The following is a 21,816-nucleotide window of genomic DNA, read 5'->3' as shown; positions in this document are numbered from 1 at the left end:
TCATGCATGTTCTTTTCTGATGCCATACCTGTTTTATATCTGTATCTCTCTTATACATACAGTAGTTCCTTAGAAGCGGTGGTGGTGCTGCAGTAGTGTTGTTGCCTCGCAGTAAGACGTTGTCCTATTTGATTCTCAGCTAGAGCGTCTTCTGTGTGTAGACATGCGTGAATGGCCGTACCTTCGTTGAAGGTTGTGCGTCAGGGCTGGCAACTCGGCACGTAAAAATGTACTGCCAGTCATTAGCGGACCGGAGTTCTGCTGTGGCGATCCCTAACCAGGAAAAGCCGAAAGACACAAACAAGTTCCTTAGAACACTGACATACTTTCTTACAAAATATAGCCATGCAAACCATGTGCCTTAGTGAAAATCATTGGCTAAAACATTCATTCATTCATTCATTCATTCATTCAGTGTTGTTACCTCCCTGTATCAATTTGAAGATTTTGTGACAGCCAGGTGCTATTTTAGCAGACAGAGAAAGTTAGTTGTATGCTGCGTATCAAATGTTCTACAGCCTGTAACTTCTACACTTTATATTTTGCTTTTTTTGCAAATGTAAAATTATTCCACAATGTTAAAATGAATGTGTAGCTTTCATTACTGATACTTAAAAAAATGCATTTTACAACTTCTCTAGATCTTTGCTTTTCTTTCTTTTTTTTTGTTACATAAATATATTTTTTGAAGTTCATGTTTTGGAGTTACATCCAGCTAGACTGTTCTTCTGACTGTTGCTTCACGATAATAAATATAATGCACATCTGGCATCTTCACTGGGTGCCTCTTTACAAAATATCCATTTCCTGCAGACAGCAGCAACGAGACATGAGGCTACGTGCTTGCTCTGTGCTGGGCTAATGATGACTGACAGTAATTGCATTCTTTGCTGGAAAATGCCAACTGCAACAGAAACATATAACAATGATTATACAACAGTTGTCTAATAACATCAGAGTTGTAAGATTTTGACATGTCAAATCTATTGTCTGTCACCAGACATTAACATAACTCATTTTGTCTGTGCTACACCCCCACACCCCAAGACTAATATGGTTTATATCTATCTTCAAAGGAAACTTTTATGTCCTGTCATGTCACACTGTGGGATGTATACATAGTCAGCCGCTGGGCAGGGATCACGTTCTTCCCAACTTCTGAACCACAGGAAATCACAAGCACGTACAATATATAAATATTAAAACCTCTGTCAAATGCCAGCACAAAGAGTAACTAAAACACAAAATAAAGTACGTCACATGTGTGGTTGGACAGCCATTTTGGGCTACAAAGGAAGTTTTGAGTCTAACTGAATACACTGACAGCACTGCATCCAGATTCTGTTTCCATTTCCTCATCACATTCCAATTCTACAAAGCAAAGTTTAACAGTAGTAGTGATGCAAGGTTTCACCCAAATAGCACTACAAACATTTTTTTATAAACACACATTTAAAGGGAATAACCTAAGCTATTGCAATACCTGCGTAATTTAGAAATGCAAAATTTTCACTGTAGATTTTGACCACATTAAAACTGAATATGTGAGTATTTAGTATATAGAAGTTTTCTGTAAAATATGGAATTACAGCTCACACTGATGTGCAAACAGTCCTAATATTTCATTTTCTCAGTAAGTGGACATGCAATTAAAAACTCATCTCTACCTTTTGATGAGTTCACCCTGGGTTTTTTTGGAATATTTTGCCCCGTCCCAGCTATCAGTTGCTCACAGTGACTCTTACCTCAGAGTCACCAGACTCACCTGTACTTATTTCTTCCAACTGCACTCTGAGCTGATGAGGAATGGAGTGTTGTTCCCCAATGGCTTAACCCTTCTCTCCTGCATGTACATGTATTATCGAAGTGTTGGCATGCAATGGGCACTACAGCATATCATCCGTGCTTCCATATCCAGCACAACCAATGCCCTGCCCCCCAGACAGTCTGTTGCTGATTTATTTACTTACTGCAGTGACATTACATCTCTTTTTACACAGCTATGTATCTATCACACACAATCTTGAAGTGGGCACGATATTTGATTTGTGCAGTCATATGATATGAAATTTTAATAACAACAGGACCCAACATATGCAGAATATAACATGATATGATGTTTAAAGTGACAGTATGCAGTGATGTCAGTATTTAACATCATCACCAATTGGAATGATCTCACACTTTGTGTGAAGCTCAAACAAATTATTATAAAGGTGTCCAAACGTGAAATGTTGATATTGCGCTGATTGTCAGCATTTTGAAATTTTTATTATTGCCTGATCATATTCAAGGATAAATATGTCAGTACTTTAAATTCTAAACATGTTTAGACTTCTTTAATACAGCATAATTGTAATTTTGATAGTTTATGATAAAACCCTTGATACAGGATGTTGCTGAAATAGGTCCATGGACCAACCAGTCCACCTACACCTTCAACAAATGATAAAATAAAACCAAACAAAAAATAATTGCTGTACTTCTACATCCCAGCCTCAGGATTTGTTCAACAACAGAATGGATCAACCAAAGCAAACAAGGCTGTTACTTTTCTCTGTAATTATAATCAGTACCTTTAAGTACAACCTTAAAAGTAAATTTACTTTGATATAAAAAAGAACAATTTAAATGAAGATTCCACCCAGAAAATGAACAAATATATTATTTATCATATATTGATTGATATTCTGTGCTATGCATCAGTCATACTCTAAATATCTGTTATATTTTAATTTGTTATACCCCAAAATGGCCATGATGGGGACTATCAGAACTATGTGATATTTTTCAGTCTGTTCCCTTAGTTTTTATAATGCAACTTACCTCCCCATAACATGATGACCTACAAATAAATAATAGGTGCATTTTATGTATTTAGCTACTTTGAGAGTGTGCTAGTCATTCCCCAGCATTCAGCAGCAAATTGTGCAATGCAAAAGTTGAAACTGTGTGATGAACAGAGTTGAACAGTTTGGGAGTGATTCAGGGGAGAATATGTAGAGTGCTCGCGCTAGGACATGAAATACCATAGCCGGCATAGTATGCAAATGAGCACAGAGTAAGACAAAAGTAAGTGACATTATTATAATGAAGGTGATGGTGAATGCAAATGAGGTCATGCAATATGGAAAAGCAATTGAGAAACGTATAAATTTGAGTGACAAGGAGAGACTGCCAGGGTAACTGCTTGCCAAAAAATCCTGGTGTACAGAGACAGACCATGAAATCATGTTGGGGGTAGCAACAGGTTAAGCGCAACTGTATATGTATACATTCATCCCTACAGCGAGTAGCCATAGAGGTGTATGTTATCACATCCTTTACATGACACAGAAATAGAGGACCTCTATGGACCTTTACTGTGTGGACAGAGCTATCATACAGGATTTGGTACACATGTGTCACTTTTACTTGCAGGCTTGGGATGATTAAAATACCCATTCCTATAAACACCAAAATATGTGTAACTTTGAGGATGCTGACTACAGACACCTTTCAGTGACCAACATGAGATGTAGTGGGTGTATCCCAGGTGTCTGCCTCACAGGTACTACATGAGCTTGTCAAACAGTGCTGCAGAATTTGGAGGAGCATATGTGGTTCTCACATACCACAGAGCAGAGAAACGCCACCAGATAGGTATGCTATGATATAATCCATTTTCCTTCATCATTTGCACCCATTTTGCCATCAAGGCCCCATCTGAGGGACAGAGGCAATGATAGAGCTATGAAAGACTCCTCAAGAGCAGTGCACAGCAATGTGTTAAATTGGTAGTTAATAGTGTCACATTCACCGAGCCTGGTGATATAGCATTGCTGTTAGAAGAGAACACCCATCAGGAAGGTCTAATATAGACAAACACTTGGTGCCAAAGCCATGGTTTAAAACTCAATACCAAGAAAGGCATTATAGTGCCTTTTGGAAAGTCTGCCAACCCCGGTAACTATGTCATCAATAAAACACCTTTAAAAGTTGATTCACTAGTCAGGGATTTGTGAATTCATGTAGATAGTAGCCTAGTCTTTGACCAACATGTGTCCAAGGTAGTAAGAACATATTTTTCTGCTACTCAACTTATAAGCAAGGGCATGGCATCTAGGTCCAGTAAGGTCATCATACCACTATACTTGGTTCTCATCAGACCCATCATACAGTATAATGCCCCCTTTGCAATGCACCTGGCCAGACATATGCAGCAACTACAAACTCCACTTCCTTACAAAAAGAATACAGGTAGTAAACAAAATGTCCAGCACTGATCACCTCAAAGCCCTGTCTCTTTACTCAGTATCGTACAGACTTCTGACAGGTGATCTTTGCCTGGCATATATGGCATCTTTAGACCCTGTTTTCATGAACCTTTTGCACATCTGCAAAACAAACCTCATCAGATTAAAAAAAATCTAAATTTTGCTTATGACATAAATAGGATATGTTGGAGAATGACATACATTTCTCAGAAAATTCCCATTCTCTGGAACAGGTTCCCCACCCATATAAAGCAGAGTTCCTCTCTATCCCTAAAGTGCAACTTGGACCAATACATGGGTAATCGTAAATTCACCCCTGATCTGGCTCCTATGTCTCTGATGGCCAGAGACATTCAACAAATCACCCACTATGTAAATTTAATTTGTGGGCCACATTTGGGGTGCATAGCTAGGCTTAGGTCATTAGCCTAGTATGCACCTATGAACATGTGAACCTATATCAAATGTAAGGAATTCCATTCCATTAACTCCCAAGTAGTCTGCAATCACATGGTATAATGTACAAGGTGTCAGTACAACAGCCACGTAGTGCCCGTGATTCCCATATTTGGCACACATCTAAGCTATATCAGCAGTCTGTGCAGAAGGATTTTACCCAGGCTTATTTAAATGGTAGTGTCAGATGTGCCCTGGAGCCATGGCTAATGACACTGGCAAGAAGCTTACAGAATATAGTAGAAAATATACATAATATCACCCTGGCAGTGAACCAAGTCATCATCAAAAGATTGTTTGTACTGATGAAAGCCCATTTTTGCGGTTTAGATGTCTCCAGTGGATCCAGAAACATACAGACAAATTGTTGCTTTGTGTGCAGTATTACACAACATATTAGCACAAAAATAAAAACTGAAGGGGACTGGCATCAGGGATGCCTCCCTAACCCAATTCAAGTGCAACTTGGAAAATTGGATGGGAAACCGGAAATTCATCCTTGGTTTGGCACCAATGTCTCTAATGGACACAGGTAACCTGTAAATGGTTCATCTCCCAGGCCCATGCTTACACTTATCAAGGATATCAGAGCTTGTCAGAGATTTGGGATGCATGGTTAGGCTTAAAAAGGCCATTGTGGTCATTAGCTTAGTAAACACCTATGAACCTATGAAGAATTGTCAGCGTTAGCAGCACAGGAGGTTCCTGCTGAAGAGCATGTGGAGGATCTGGCTGCAGAGGATGATCATGTGAGACAGAGATGTGCACTGCATGTTGTGGAACTGGTTAATGTACAGCATCTGGTTGAAAGCTATAGGTCAGAATAATTACAACATGAACTGGCCACACTGTGCATTGTACACAGGATATCCAGGGCACAACTGTCATCATACACACTGGTTAGGAGGGCCACAGTGGCAGTTGTCAGCAATGGGGAGTGTTGGGGGGCTACTATTGTGGGTGATTGTGTGTGTGTCATGGCCTGATGACTGTACTGAGCTGGGAGGACTATTCAGAGACTGGGTGGTTTCTCTGGCATGATATACTTGAGCAGACATTGTTGGGATGATAGATGTGTGGGTGTGTACATGGACACAGCTCCTGAAGAATGTGATGCACTGTGCATTACTCTCTGAAACAAGTCCAAGGCACCCTCAGGAGGTACTTGTACTGACTGTGCATGTCCCCTTACATGGGGGTACCATCTCCAAAGACTATTAGTGGCATAATCCACAGCTTGCAGAGAGGCTGGAGTGTCTATGAGCATGAATGGCAGGACATGCTATGGTGGGTTTTACACTTCATTCACATTTGCATCCATTGTGTCCTTCAGTGCCCTCAGCATTGGTTGTAGGTTGGAGAGGTGGTGGTCCCATGGCATTGAGACTGTCTCCTTGTCTCTACCATGGTGGTCTTCACCACCAAGAGTGGAAGAGGACTGGTGACAAGAATGGTGAAACCATTGTGTGGAACTACACATAAGCACCTTTACTTTTTGAAAATGCTGAATAAATGGTCACTCAGACCATGTACTACAGCAGTGAACTCTGCAAGGGCTTTGGTAGCATCAGGCTGTTGTGATGTGGTGGCCCTGCAACTCATTGTGTTGAAGGCACTCAGCTCAGGTGTGGAGAGGGAACCTAAGTATTGGCAGCTACTGGGACCCTGCCAGTGCACACTGGTGTTTGGGGCGAGGGGAAGAGAGTGCAGCCTGTGCTGATGTGTCACTCCTATTCTTCTGTGGTATCCTGTGACTGAGGGGAGGGTTGCACAAGCACCACATCAGTGTCTAAGAAAGGTGGAGGTGATATGACCACCACATTACCCATACATGACAGTGCCACCATGACTGTGGTATCCTTTGACTGAGGGGAGGGTTGCACAAGCACCACATCAGTGTCTAGGGAAGGTGGAGGTGATATGCCCATGAAATTACCCATGTATGACAGTGACTCCATGACTGCAGAGTGCATCAGACTGTGGCAGCCATTGTCAACAGGCTCAGACTGTTCCCGAACATCAGGCATGTTAATATCCAAGGTGGAGGATCCTGACACAAAAGCACCAGTGAAAACAGATAAACACACCCAATTGTGTATCAGTGCTACATTGTCACACATCCAAATCCTAGTGATGCTACATCTACAAAAACAGAGTGGCATATAAGGCATATGGACTATATAGGTGGTACAGTCTGATGCCATAATTGAGGTTTTGGTGTGCCTGTAAGAACAAAATTAACATACTCCTCATATGGTTGCAGTACTAACTCAGGCAGGTTGCAATCCATAACATATATGTAAGGTAATACACACCTGGGGTATTGTCTACTGACACTCAGGGTGTTTGGGCAAGTTCTACACCAATGTTAAGTATTCTACTGGTTATGAGGAAAATGCCATGACTTTCAGATAGCGATGCCAGGAATGTCTTTGTGTTGGTAAGAGGCAACTACAGCAGTGGATGCCCACATTTGGCTGGCCACTCCTCTGCAAGATAAGTTGCTGTGTTGGAGGAATGATAGATCTTGTCAGTAGCCCTATATTGTACTTGCAATTGTGTACAGTAATAGCCATTGACAATTGAACTAAGCAACAGGGTCTCTCCAGAATACCTGGTGCCTCTTATCTGTATGGAGTATTATCTGACCATTTTCATGTATGGCCCACAGCATGATGTCATTCACTAGGAGAGATTCTTCACCCTCTTTCTGTCATTCTTGGCATCTTCTCTGACAATTCGTGCATAAAAAATGTTAAGCTGTTTGCCTGGAATTCTTCTTACCCACACATTATAGTATCCCACAAAAAGTTCAGTTACCACAAACTGTGGAACACCTCACCTAGAAAGAGGCATAGTATATGCCACCAGAAAAGGTGCCTACCAAGTAGCAGCACTCAGCACCCTGTGAAACACACCAAAGAGCACATGCACATGTGAAAAAGCCCTTGCAGTCAGACTTGATATCTGCTGCATGGAGTATTCTGCATGTTATGGGCTCACAATGTCATACACGTGGCTTCTGACTCAAATGTGGATGAGTACAACCATGATTTCCTGTACTCTATCTGTCCCCCTAACTGTTGAACCACAGCATTCAATAGTGATGTGCTAGTATGCCTTTTTATGTCACCACCATGTGCATGACACATGCTTTTATTGCCAACACTGGTAAGCAGGCAGTAGGATAATAGTCCACTGAAGTGATATCCCTGGCCTGTGTGTGTGTGTGTGTGTGTGTGTGTGTGTGTGTGTGTGTGTGTGTGTGTGTGTGTGTGTGTGTGTGTCTATGCATTGCAACATTTATTTGAGGCCTACTGCATGCCATCCTTGAGACTGTCACTAATACCCTACTATAATGGCTCCCCAAATTGCATGATACACATTCATGTTGGTTCGGTACCTCCCTCCGCCACACACAAAAGCAACATGATGCAGATGCATTACCCCATATGCCATATAAGAACAACAAAATTTGTTAAACCGCCCTTCCCACTAAATCATATGCTTGGGAGCTAATGTGGAAATGCTTTCCCCACCTCCTTCCCACAACAAACAACACCATTGATGCAGAGTTGGACATGGCATTCCTCCTCATAGGTGAGCATTTGCAAAGGGAATTCCTCCACCCACAGGTAATATAACAACAAACAAATAAATATTCTGAAACACATAGTCACTTCCACTCTCACACTGGAGAAATAGGTTAAAAAGGCATCCAACCCCAACAACTATAATTGGGATACACCTTTTGAAAAATAATATTTATTTATTGCATTTGTTTACCGGGAAAGTCCACTGGGCCTTGGAGTACCCATTTTCAGTAGAGGCCTGGGGAGAAAAGTTCCACATACAAATTATACTGAAAATACACTTTCAGTTACATAAATGGCTAGAAGGCTATACTATACAGTATGTACAAAAATACAATTTCAGTTACATGAACTACTAGAAGGCTATACAGTAGCAATAATATTCATGGCTTTTAAGGTAACACATTATAATGTACATGTAAGAGTTAACACTGTATTAACAATAAGTAGCTTGGCAATGGATTGAAGAGTTGAGTGCAAAAAAGACAGGGATGAAAAGGTTCAGGAGTGATAGTAAGGTGGGTATATATAGAGAGAGAGAGGGTTAGTATCAAGTTTGGGTAGGTAACAGGGGTAGGCACAGCTGAGATGGTTAGAGTGCTGGTTGGCAAGAAGGAGGAGGATGGGAATATGCTCCAAACAATGAGAGTCATTGACTGTTCCTTTTAGAAACCTGTCTGGTTCCCTCTCTCCCAGCTCCACATGACATAAACAAAAATGCTGTCAGTTATTTCACCCACACAATTCATGGGAAAAAAGAGTAGGCAAAAATGGGAAACCAACGGTCCATGACCTACTTACAAGGCCTATGTGCCCTACCTCCAAATGCTGAGACAAATAAAAAGTACAGTAGCACCATACTTCCCCCTTCCTCGTATATACCCCAGTCAGAATTCAGTTATTATCAACCCAACTCCTAACCCCTTTCACTCTAAACACAACAGTGGAACTGCAGCTGTTTTATCAAACCCAACATATACAGACAGCATCATTTGTATTCTTAACTTAGTTGTACTGTTTATTATCCAAGAAGAAACATCTGCACTTCACTGTAGTACTTATGGGGAAAAAAATATAAGAAATCTTTAGTGTGATGAACACTTCAATGACTGCAGCTAAATGTATCATGCAGTTTTGAGGTTAACAGCAGGTTAGTTATACTAATGTGCTAATTAACTTGGAGTAAATGTCTCTGAATCACACTTTTTTGTAATGTATACCTGCCCAAGGCTGAGCTATGAAATGTGTCCTTCATTGTGTACCTGTAGTAGCAGCTACAAAGCTGCATTTCTCATGTGTGGATAGATCACTGACCATGGCAGGCATGTGGATATATTTAATGTTGTCCCATGCCCAAAAACGTGCTTTCAAGTAAGAATGGAGTCAGATGTGGGTACTCCAGACTACACACTTGTCTGGCAATTAGAGCAGAGGACTAAAGCTCTGATGTATTAATGAGCTGCTTCCTCTGCCAAGGGTACAGGATTTGAATGTTTCCATCTTTATTCATTTACTGTGCAACATTGAACCAGTCACTTACCCAAACAGTGCTTGTGCAACATTGAACCAGTCACTTACCCAAACAGTGCTTGTGCAACATTGAACCAGTCACTTACCCAAACAGTGCTTGTGCAACATTGAACCAGTCGCTTACCCAAACAGTGCTTGTGCAACATTGAACCAGTCACTTACCCAAACAGTGCTTGTGCAACATTGAACCAGTCACTTACCCAAACAGTGCTTGTGTAACACTGAACAAGTCACTTACCCAAACAGTGCTTGTGCAACACTGAATAAGTCACTTACCCAAACAGTTCTTGTGCAACATTGAACAATTCACTTACCCAAACAGTGCTTGTGCAACATTGAACAAGTCACTTACCCAAACAGTGCTTTGGGGTAATTGGAAATTTGGGCTAGGCTACTTAATGGTCTCCTGGACTGCATGCCTAGTAAAAACCTATAAAGTACACTTAGGTTCATAGGTTCATAGGTATATAATACGCTAACAACCACCAGGGCCTTTATAAGCCTAACTGTGCAACCCAACCCAACTGTGTCCCTAGGTATCATGAGTGTTTATTAGGAGGGAGTATGTTAGTTAGGAAGTTTATAGAGATTATGTGGGGGATATGGCAGTTTGGGCATTAATGTCTGCCTCTGTCTTTCAAAAAGAAAGGGGTGTCACATCCAAATACAATCATGCCACACTGTGTATGCATGCCTCAATATGGTGGCATTGAAACAAGTTGAGCTAACCTGGCATCTGCTGTTGTATGTCACATGCTGCCAGCAGCAATGTGAATTGATTCAAATGAGCTACCATGTTCCTTTGAACTGTGACCAATGAACTGGTTATAGCTTCTGAAGGGACTGACACTAGTAGGGCTCCCAACGGGTGCCCTAAAGAATAAAAAAAAAAACAATTCTGCACCTCATGAACGGAGACCAGTGAGAGCACTTGTTAGGGACCTCTTATGAATGTCCCCACTGTAAGTGGAAGCCTGGCATAGTCTTGTTAGGATGATGACTGCTGCAACTTGTGTCACCTACTCTGGTAAACAATGCAGACATCACTACAGTGACCTCAAATGCCACCCCCTAGTCCATGTGTACCAATTGAAACAAAATGTCAGAGACAGTACTCCTGAGTTATACATTAGGTATGCATATCATGTGAATGTTAGTGCAGTTTAATGTACAACTGCAAGGACTCTTGCAGGATACATGAGTCTCATAAATTTTAATTTCCTGCATTGTTATTCACTCTTGAGCAGACTGGGGAGAACTGACTTCTGTTTTAAAGGTGTATGCAGCATCTCAGCAGAGGTAGGTATAAGTGCAGAACACCAGTAATAATAACATAGCCACATATAGATATCAAAACAGAAGATCTTCCTAACTTATACTTATGTTCTGGTTACTTGTTACACCCACCGCCTGCAGCAATACATACCTCTGGACATGCCATCAATGTTCATGCAGGTAAAGGTACTGACCCACAAAATGACCTGTTACTGGTAGCACATTTTCATGACAGGTAATGTATGCCATGTTGTATATCATGCCAACTGATATGCCCTGCCACACTCCTAAGGATTTGGTCCCATGCTATGTTGCATGTGCTGCCACAGTCTTTACAGTCTTATCCAGAGCAACAGTCACATTTCACTATATTTGACATGCACTGTCCCACACAAGGTCTTTGGCAGTGTCACCTATACATGGAATGGCATGTCATGTACTGCTGTTTGACTTGTATCATTGTAAATTATGATTTTATTCCATTTCTATTCAATTTCAGCTGTTGCACCATCAGCCCACTGCCATCTGTAAGATCAAATGTCACTACAGTTGTAGTAGTGACTTCTTGTGTGAAATTCAAAGTGAACAGGTGTGAAAAGCAGTGTGAGTTAAAGGCAGCATACATTACACAGATGGGAAAAGGCTTGCATAGGTAGGATAGTATTCCATAAAGTTTGTAGTCTGCCAGCACACTGCATGCCTTTGCACTGCTCCTTAAAACTGAGTATATTGTGCTGTCCTAAATCTGTATTTTACTTCTCTGACAAGGTACTGGTTAAAAAGAGTTCTTGCAACCTAGTCAATTTCTGTCTATGTAAACAAAAAATGAAAATCAAAAAGTGTACTGAAATAGCAGGGCACTACTATGAACTTTAAGTACTATGCAATTACTTTCATTTCATTAGATTTCATTTGCCATTACATTCAGAAGCAACATCATGATACACATTTAGTGCTCCACAAGGCTATCTTTATAACCTTATACCCATCTATAACCCCTTTCTCACATTTTTGGACATGGGGTCAGGGTGTCACTTCAACAGTGACAATCATCTAGAGCCAAGGTTTATATCAATGGGTGGCTAGCTCTGCCACAGTAGTTCTTCCACACCATACATTCACACCTATGGCAAATTTTTACATTGTCCAATCCACCTACTGCATGTCTTTGGAATGTGGGAGGAAACCAAAACACCAAGAAGAAATCCATGCGAACACAGGGAAGACATGCAGACTCTGCATAGAAGCACCTCTTGCTGTGAGGTGACAGCAGTATCTGCTGCACCACTGTGCTGCCCTCACCGTTGTTACCTTTATTAAAATGTATACCAACTTACAAGTACTTCATGGTCATAAGACAGTTATTTTTCTAGTGCTTAGACATACCTCTCAGCTGTTTGTGATTTTGTACAAAGTCCCTGATTTGCCTCATATTTTTGGTCTATTCCTTGTAAATGTTGTGTTTTCTGGCAAATTTTAAAGATTGCCATCACTGAATAGAGACATTTCAGTCTCAGTCTTTATATCCTGAAGAAAATGCATTAAATTGAAAGCTTGTTATTCTAGCAACTTACTCTGTGTACAAAAGCAGCATTTAAAATCTGTCCGACTCTGTCATCAGTTATTTGGCTTTGGTCCTGATTCTTGAGACAAGATGTTGATATTTATGCCTACCAACAGCCTCACAGTAGAAGACAGTAGATACCATCTGATTTTCTCCACCCCCTCACATGTACACATGCGCACACACACACACACACACACACACACACACACACACACACACACACACACACACACACACACACACACAGACACACACACACACACACACCACTCTTGGACCTTTCGTTTCATAGATGCTACCTAATGATACTAGTGATACTCATTGCAGAAGGAATGTGGTATGATTTTACAAGTAATGTATACTGTTTGAGGACCATTGGGGCTGGCTAGAAACATAAATATATCTTCCCTTTTCCTCCATTCAGTTGTGTAATGCAGGGGTGAGGGTGTTGCTATTTTAATAGCTTATATCTGGTCTAGTGGTTCATTTTCTGCTAATGAAAGACAAAAGTTGTTACCAAGGTTCTTTCAGCGCAAATTACCTTTGGAGGCTGCTTCATTCTGCTGTGGATTCCCCAATATAATGAAGGCCAGGGAAGTTCTCCCCTTTGTTCCCATCCAGAAATGCTAGACAAGAGGGTCCGCTTGGTTTTGTTGGTGGTTGCAAGCTGGGGACATATCAAAATAATTATCATATCAGTTTCAATTTAACATTATAGCCTTGCTTCCCCTGGGGCATGTAGTGATCTAGGTAAGTTATAAGGTAGCATTGCAGCCCTGTTTTCTACTAAGGTATGAAATGTAGTGAGATAGACACTTTAAAATCTAGGCTTACAGCCCTATTTATCCTGACGTGCGGTATATAGTGAGAAAGGCAGTTACAAGATAGAGGTATAGCCGTGTCTTCCCCAAAGACTTCCTCAAACGGAGTCAAAAAAATTTTTTTTTTCCTGGATGAAGCAAAAATTGTCCAATTTTTCTTTTTTGTTGTGGGGGTGGGATGGGGTGGAGGCACAACAACATAAGAGAATGCTGTGATTTAAAAATGATTTGCTGATTTCAGTATCAGTTACTCTAAACTTAAGACTACATAGACTTTTTGTGATGTAGCTAAATAATTATTATTATTTATTTATTTTATTTTACATTTGTTGACTAGGATAGTCCGAATGGATACATTTCCATTTTCAGCGGAAGGCCGGGGAGAAAAGCTCCAACATTAAAACAAATAATAAATGTCTGAGAATGTGGCAAGTGCTCTAAAAAAGAAATTCCATTTTGATCTACTGATGAAATTTGAAAACATTATATATCTTCATTACTAGTAACAGGAACCTTAGCAATATCTTCAGTACAGTGTACTATGAGTGGACAGTGGCATTTCACTCCATAACACTCTATAATAATCTAGAGTTTTCAGTTATGAAAATAAGAATATCAAGTGACAAACTGTCTCCTTAGCAGAACATCCTAGATTCATAATCATGTGATGTCATTACTTATATCTTATCCTTTCTTATGCTGCCTATACTTAACATAGCTGGCCTTAGGCATAGGCCAACTAGGTGGCTGCCTAGGGCACCTCTCTAGCATGTGCGCTTTTCCAGTGTTTATTTATTTTTTGTAGTAAAGAAGTGGTTTCTTTAAAATACATTGAATGAAAACAGGAAAAAAATTAGATTAAGACAAACTGTGAAGAGAAAGGAAGAAAAAATAATCTTAATGGTGTAGGTAGACCAGGATGGGGTTGCCAGGTGGTGCATGGGGGTGCTGTGGAGCCATTTTGCCTAGGGCACCAGTTGACCTAAGGCTGGACCTGATACTTAATTGGTAAGTCACTTATTAACTTGTATTTCTGAATAGTGATACTCACAAATCATAATGGAAGTGGGAGGAGTTATGATAGTAGATATGTGAATTTTATTTTTGGCCAGATGTACCTAGTTTTTAATAACCATTGACCAGATTTACAGTGTCTGCAGGTTTAGAGGTATGCACACTGGCATATTAAGCATGACACCCTACAAATTCTTAAGGTGGCCATGTTCTCCAAGTCCTTCCTTGCCTCCCTGCCATAGGTCATAGCAGTAGTGGCATCCCCAACACTTTCCATGGGCTTTGTTGTCCCCTAATAAAACACCTGCATTGAACATCCAGATACTCACTGGGGGCATGCATAATATCCATACACAATACCCCTTTGGATCCACTTCCTGCAATAGTACTGTATCCTGTAGTATGCTTTGTCAGACATATTTGCACTGCATACCTATTAAGTGTGTTGCAGTTCTGTTGCTATTTGAATGCTTGATACTAATGTGCATTTTTGTATTTATTTCTAACTATCCCTCTGTTATACATTTATTTGATGTTTCTTATTTTACTTCTCTCCATTTAAGTCACCATCTTATGCAGTGTCCGCCATAGTCACAGTACAGCAGCAGTGGTTAACATACCACACCACTGACCTGCTCTGTCTTCTGCTGGGTCTCCCTCCACTTCTAGGGCTGCCTCTCTGCAGGGTGATATGGATTATTCAGAAGTGGATGACCTGCAGGGTTCCATGGTGGCCTCTAGTGGTGTCTCATTTGGGGATGTTATTGTACCTGCTAGGAACACCATTATTAGGCTCAGTATTTTCACAACCAAATAACCTGCTCAGTCACAACTTTCCATCGAATAAGAAGAAGCACTAAAATAATATATAAAACCTTTTAATACTGAAAATACACCACAAAATGTTGAGCACTTTTGTCCTATGCCAAATAAAGGACTTCATCTGAACTTAAACATATGACAATAGATTTGCTTTTATACACTCAGACTTAATTACCAATAAATAAGCAACAAAGTCCTCATCTAAAAAAAATGTCTGCCAGTGGGCATTACTGTCTGCCAGACTTGGGATGAACTTCTGATTTTCCATCTTTTAGCCAAGGTTATACTTAAATTGGGTTAGGGATATACTGTGCTGTCATCAGGCTCAGATGTTTTGTTTCCTTCATTTCAGGCATGCCAGTAACCATAGTGGAGGATGCATACACTGAATCATCTATGAGTATAGGCAAAAACACCCTACTGCATTAGTGCTACATAGTGACAATCCTAATTTCCACTGCTATACCAGCTGCAAACCAGTACAGCATGCAAAAAAATAATACATATCTTGTGCACAGCCCCATGGCCGCTGAAGCCACAAAGTGCTGGTGGGAATGATATGACAATATTCAGCATGTGAGATGTTCTGAGTCTGTCTTGTTGCTCTGTATATGATGGCATACACACATAAGACATCCTCAAAGATGCAAAAGTAAAAGACACTGTCTCAAAAGAAACCACAGTACTTTATTATTATAACATACCACAAGCTTTCATACTCATATTATCACAAGTAAATAAATAAAAGGGCAAAATAAAGTGACTCAGTCAGCCATGTAGCAACCAATAATATCCCTGAATTAATTAAAAGATTTTAAATGCAATTATATCAATTAAAACATATAAACAGATTGTGTCCTAAAGCTAATATAAAAATAAAATAAGAAATATACATGTATGTACATGCATTTCTTGCACTATCTCTTTCATAACATTTTATTTATAATCTTATTGATTCTAGTCTATAAAATTAAAAAAAATAAGTATATGTACATATATACATTTCTTTTACTGTCACTTTCATAGCATTTCATTTATAGTCTTAATATTTTTTCTTCCCATAATACTTAAATATGTGAAACAAAAATATAACTTCCTTAACATTCTATAGTTCAGTATTGGTTTTAAAACTATAGATACCATTTGGGCCAGGAGGGCAATCAGGTCTAAAGTTGAATATCTGTTTATATTCCCTTTTTTCTTATGAGAAAAGGAGGTTAGAGAAAGTTCTCCATAGTTTTCTTAGTATTCATCACATGTGCATTGCAGTGTATTTTAGTTTTAACTGTTTCGATAAACATAGAATGTTTGATGCATGGACATTTTGCTTTTCTTACATTTTTCACCTGCAGAAAGGATGGAGGAGAACAGGGTTATATTTTGCAGGTGCATGGAATGGTACTCCAGACATAAGATATGTATTTACTGTTCACTGACCTCCATATGAGTGTCTTTCCTGAATGACAGTATGCCCTCTTACATTGCTACTTCTATTGCCATAGCCCTGCCATCCATGCGGAGTGGACAGGTCTGCCTCCCTGGCATAATGCATGTATGGTCCCTTCTAAGCCTCCCACATTGTTTGTTATACCTGGCATATCTGTGCATGTTACATAAGACCATGGTCTGTCATGTACTAGAGGCTGGCAAATGTCATACTGCATGACTGCAAACCATTGTATGTGATTCCTAATTATTAATTGTTTTGTCATCTCTGAAGACTTCATGGTATGCTTCATATGTTGCCCTGCAGATCTCTGTATGTAGGCAATAAATGCTACTTCTTGTATGTCCTTTGGCCATGCACCTTTCATAATCCCCAACATCACTCACTCCCCTTCATGCATTGTTCTCACATACACACAGGGGACTGCTTAGGCCATATCACTGTGCTCCTTGTGGAGCACTGCCTTCCATAGTACAGTTTGGTTTGGCAGATGTATTGCTTACATTGGCAATGCATGCCTCACAACTTTTACTCCTTTAAGTACTTTTATACCTAATAGTATAACACAGTATTGTAGTTTCCTGTTGTCTGTGCACATTTTTATCACTGTCTTTCTTTTATTTTTATTTGTTGTCCTCCCTCTGTCTATCTCTGTCTCTCCTTTGTGTCCTCCACTTTTATGTGAGTACTTCCCCTATAGGGCTATGCCTGTGTTTTGTGTTTGTCTGATCCCGCTACCCTCTCTATATCCTCTTTCTTGACCACATCTTCCTGTTACTACTTTCAACCTTTTCCCTTCTTGGATAGTAAGGAAATAGGTATCTGTGCCATGGAAAAAATATCCCTGCTTCCCCACCTTGTCCCACTTGTCTCTTCCTCCTTTACTTTTATTTATTTATTTATTTATTTACATACTGTTGACTGGGTCAGTCCTACTAGGTCAGTGGCCTCTTTTCAGGGAACAGCCAGGGAGGCCTGTAGATTTATTAATGACGGTCCCTATGTTTGTCTAGGTAATTTTAAGAGAACTTTGAAGAGCCCTGGTTACTGCAACTGTAACACAAGTATGGTCATTTATGCTGCCACTTGTTTATCTTGCCCAGCATTCTACATAGGTATGACTACCAGGAAGTAGAGACAAAGAATATTAGAACATTACAGGGACATAAAAAACAAGAAAACCACTAATTCATTTTATGTACACACACATCATTGTTCAAACTTTAAAAAGTTTATTTTTTTTTGTTATTGACAGGCTATATACAAAGGATTTTGGGGGGACTTTAAAACCATGTTGGAAATAAGGGAATGTCTTTGGCAACTGAGACTTGATGCCAGCAATGCTCCTGGTATCAATGATGCACTATCCCTAGCATGTATTTTAAGATACAAGGCAGCTTGTATATAATATAAAACTATGTAAACCAACACGAACTCAATCCCAAAGTACTAGTAAGAACACAGGCAGAAGAAGAAGGAAAATCCAATGAACTCTTCCTGGATGAACGAATAAATTCTTTTATTCACCAACAACACACGATAAAATACAGGCAAACAGTACAAAGTGATATCCACAAGCGCTTTCGCCTGAGACTATGTCAGGCTTTTTCAAGATAGTCACTAACTCCTTTTTACAATGCTTATATAGCTAGGTCGTCACATCCGCAAAATAACTTCAACTAATTAAACAATTATTATGTTGGTCATTGTTAATTAGTAAATTACATTTGCTTTCTGCATGTGTAGCAGTACAAAAACTTAAAACTCTACACCTTATACGTCTAATAAATAAAACTACATTAATATTGAAATAATTTTGTAACATAAAAATTAATCAATTAAGTATAGTGTAAACAAAATTCTTAAAATCCTTAAAAAGGACTTAATAAATATTGTAAATAATAACATTTTATGCGTATAAATATCTTCTACGCTAAAACAAATAACCCACTTCAATCTTGTATATTTAACTTACATTAGATTATGCACTTAGGAGCAAGAGATAATAAATATCTAAAAAATTTTTTTTAAATATAAAATGTAATCATAAATAAAAACTGTTAAAGTTTATATAAATTTATATAATTTGATGCAATATATACATATTAACAAATGTATACAGTGATTATTTTAATTTCAAAATAAGCAGTACAAGCAAATCATAGTTTTGCTCATCTTAATTTTAAAATGCTGCTAATACTAGTGGCTTCGTTTAGTCCTGGTGGTTTTGTTACATCCAATCTCAGTTGCCACATTAATTCTCTCTGTTCAAGTAGGGATTCCCAGTCACCCCCCCCCCCCTTGGGTTTAAGGGTACTTGTTCTAATATAAGGAACTTTAAAGACATCTTTGGACACATTACAGAGTGCTTGTAAAAAGCATTATTTTCTTTCTTTTTCTGTATATCATAACAATGCTCATATATTCTTCTATGTAGTGTCCTTTCAGTTTTGCCCACGTAGAAACATTCACATGTCTCACAAACCCCCAAATATATTACCCCTTTAGATGCACAGTTGTAATATGCTTCAGATTTAATTTTGTATTTCCTGCTTTTAACAAAATAACTATCAACATTCATTATGTGTGAACATTGTTTACAACTGTTGCATTTAAAAGTGCCAGTTCTACCACCATGTTGAATCCTTGAAAAACTTTTTTGTTTTTCAAACATGTTTTTAAGATTGGTGTTTCTGGCATTCACAAATGTTAGTTTTGTAGGTAGACATCCAAAAACTTCTTCATTAGATTTTAAAATTGGCCAATATTTTAATATAATTTTTTTTACTTTCAATGAATCATTGTTAAAAGTATATATAAATGCTTTATTGTGTTCAATGTGAGACATGTTACTTTCTCTTAATGCATGTTGTTCTATAGTAACACCAAGCAGTGGGAAAAAAGTGTCAACTCTTTTAGTTCTGACTTCTGTTAACATTTCATCTATCAATTGTTTAGGATAGCCTCTTTCAAGAAAAAAATCAACTAAAAGCGAAGTTTCCTTTTCAAATAGTGTGTCCATACTACACATTCGAGATGCCCTAATGAACTGCCCTTTAACAATTCCTTTCTTTTGTTGGAAAGGGTGTCCACTACTATAGTGTAAATACGTATTTGAAAATGTGTTTTTTCTGTACACTGATGATTGAAATGCTTTAGTTTCTATATTCTTCGTTAATAAAACATCCAGATAACTTAAACTACTTTCACTTATATTATATGTAAATCTTAAAAAGTGTGTGGTACTGTTAATATATGTTAAAAATTTTTGGAGGTTCTCATAGCTACCTTTCTAGAGGATACAAATATCATCTAGGTATCTCTGGTAGAGAATAATGTTGCTATTCCAAGATGTTCTGAAAATGTATTCATTTTCCCAAAAGAATAAAACAACATTGGCGTATGCTGAGGCACAGGGTGTGCCCATTGCCACCCCTTTCCTCTGTTTAAAGAACTCTCCATTAAAATATATAAAATTATTATTTAAAATAATTTCCATAAACTCTACTAATAGATTATTAATCCTGGTACTAAAACCAGAGTATTTAGTTAAAACTTGACTAAACCATTCTAGTCCAATAGTGTGAGGGATACTGGGAAACAATTCTACCACACTATAGTAACTAAATATTCAGTTACTATAAAGAATTCTTTTTTAACATTTTTAAGAAACTCCCAAGAATCCCTGCAAATATGTTTAAATGATGCTATTGTGTTCTTCAAAGTTAAATCTATAAACTTTCCCAGTGGTTCAGTGATGCCCCCCGCACCCGCCACAATAGGTCAAAATTTTAGGGGGTATAAGGTTTTGTGAACCTTCGGGATGCCAAATATTACTGGTATCAATGGTTTGTTCACTAATAAATAATTAAATAACTTTTCATTAATAGCACCTTGTAACAAGTTGTCTTGTAGAAAATATCTAATATTTGCATGAGCTATATTAATCTCATTTAGTGATATGGTGCTGTATTGTTCTGTGTCATATAACATACTAAAAATTCTCTCTTCATAATCATTTTTATACATCAAAACCACCCCTCCCCCTTTATCTGGTTTCATTACTCTGATTTCATCATTTCTCAATTGTTCTATTAGTGAAAAGCTTTCTGAATGCATGTTTGTAGGTTTATTGTTAAAATTGGAAACAGCATTTCTAATGTCAAGTTCTACTAAATCTTCAAAAATTCTAACTGCTGGGTGCATCGGTGGGTTAAAAGTACTAGTTCTGTTAAATAATTCATTTGGTAAAGCCTGACCCTTAAAAAATACACTTAAATTTAGCTGTCTGGTGAATAGTTTCAATTCAAGTATAGTTTTAGTAATGTCCATGCTTTTAGCTGGTATGAACTTAAACCCCTTAGTAAAGAGCTCGAAATGTTTATCATAAATACATGTATCTGTGTAGTTATATATTGTGAAATTCATTTTCTTAATGACGCTGAGTGGGTGATGGGGGACCGACTCTAATAAGTCAAGGAGACTATCTGCTGAATCTTCCGTTGCAGTTATCTCTTTGATTTCCCCCACCCCTGCTGGTGCTGGTATGAAGTTTTGTTCATTTGCCTGTTTGGGGGAAATTGAAAAACCTGGTTAGGGCTGTAGTGTGTGGCATTATAGTTGATATTGCCATTAGCACCTTGTTTTTGTGCTAAGCGTTCACTTCTACGTGGTGCTTCACTATAAGGTACCGAGTTATTATCGTTGCTGAAATTATTAGCAACCATATTATCACCCATTTCCTTGTTAAATCTTCCCTCTTTAGTTGTTAAACAGTAAGCAGCACCATTCCTATAGTCATTCAGATCCCTTTCAAGTTTTTTTAACTTTCTGTCTGTAATTCTACTACAGTGCTGGTCAACCTCAGAAAACAATTTATTTTAATCTTTTGTTATGCATGCAAAATCATTATCACAAACAATATTGTCATTAAGTTCATTCACTTCTTCTAAAAGTGTTCTTAGCTTTTCTTCGTAATCTTTAATCATTAATTGAATTAACTTGAGTCCAGTTCTGTTAAATAGTTCAGTTATTT

At 38.6% G+C, this 21,816-nt stretch overlaps 1 long non-coding RNA gene across 3 annotated transcripts in view; it reads right to left on the bottom strand.

The window, feature by feature from the left end:
• Window positions 1-237: 237 nt before the first annotated feature.
• LOC122802574 overlaps window positions 238-21,816 on the bottom strand; it is a 293,850-nt gene continuing 272,271 nt past the window's right edge. For all 3 annotated transcript variants that reach the window (XR_006364958.1, XR_006364959.1, XR_006364957.1), the window contains exon 3: window positions 238-904. This is a non-coding gene — a long non-coding RNA (uncharacterized LOC122802574). The remainder of the gene's footprint in view (window positions 905-21,816) is intronic.

The sequence above is a fragment of the Protopterus annectens genome, chromosome 5.part0 (assembly GCF_019279795.1).
Source record: "Protopterus annectens isolate FY-2018-M chromosome 5.part0, PAN1.0, whole genome shotgun sequence".
In the NCBI taxonomy this organism is placed as follows: Eukaryota; Metazoa; Chordata; order Ceratodontiformes; family Protopteridae; genus Protopterus; species Protopterus annectens.
Note: the sequence above shows the minus strand (reverse complement) of the source record. Positions and strands in the feature narration are given on the sequence as shown.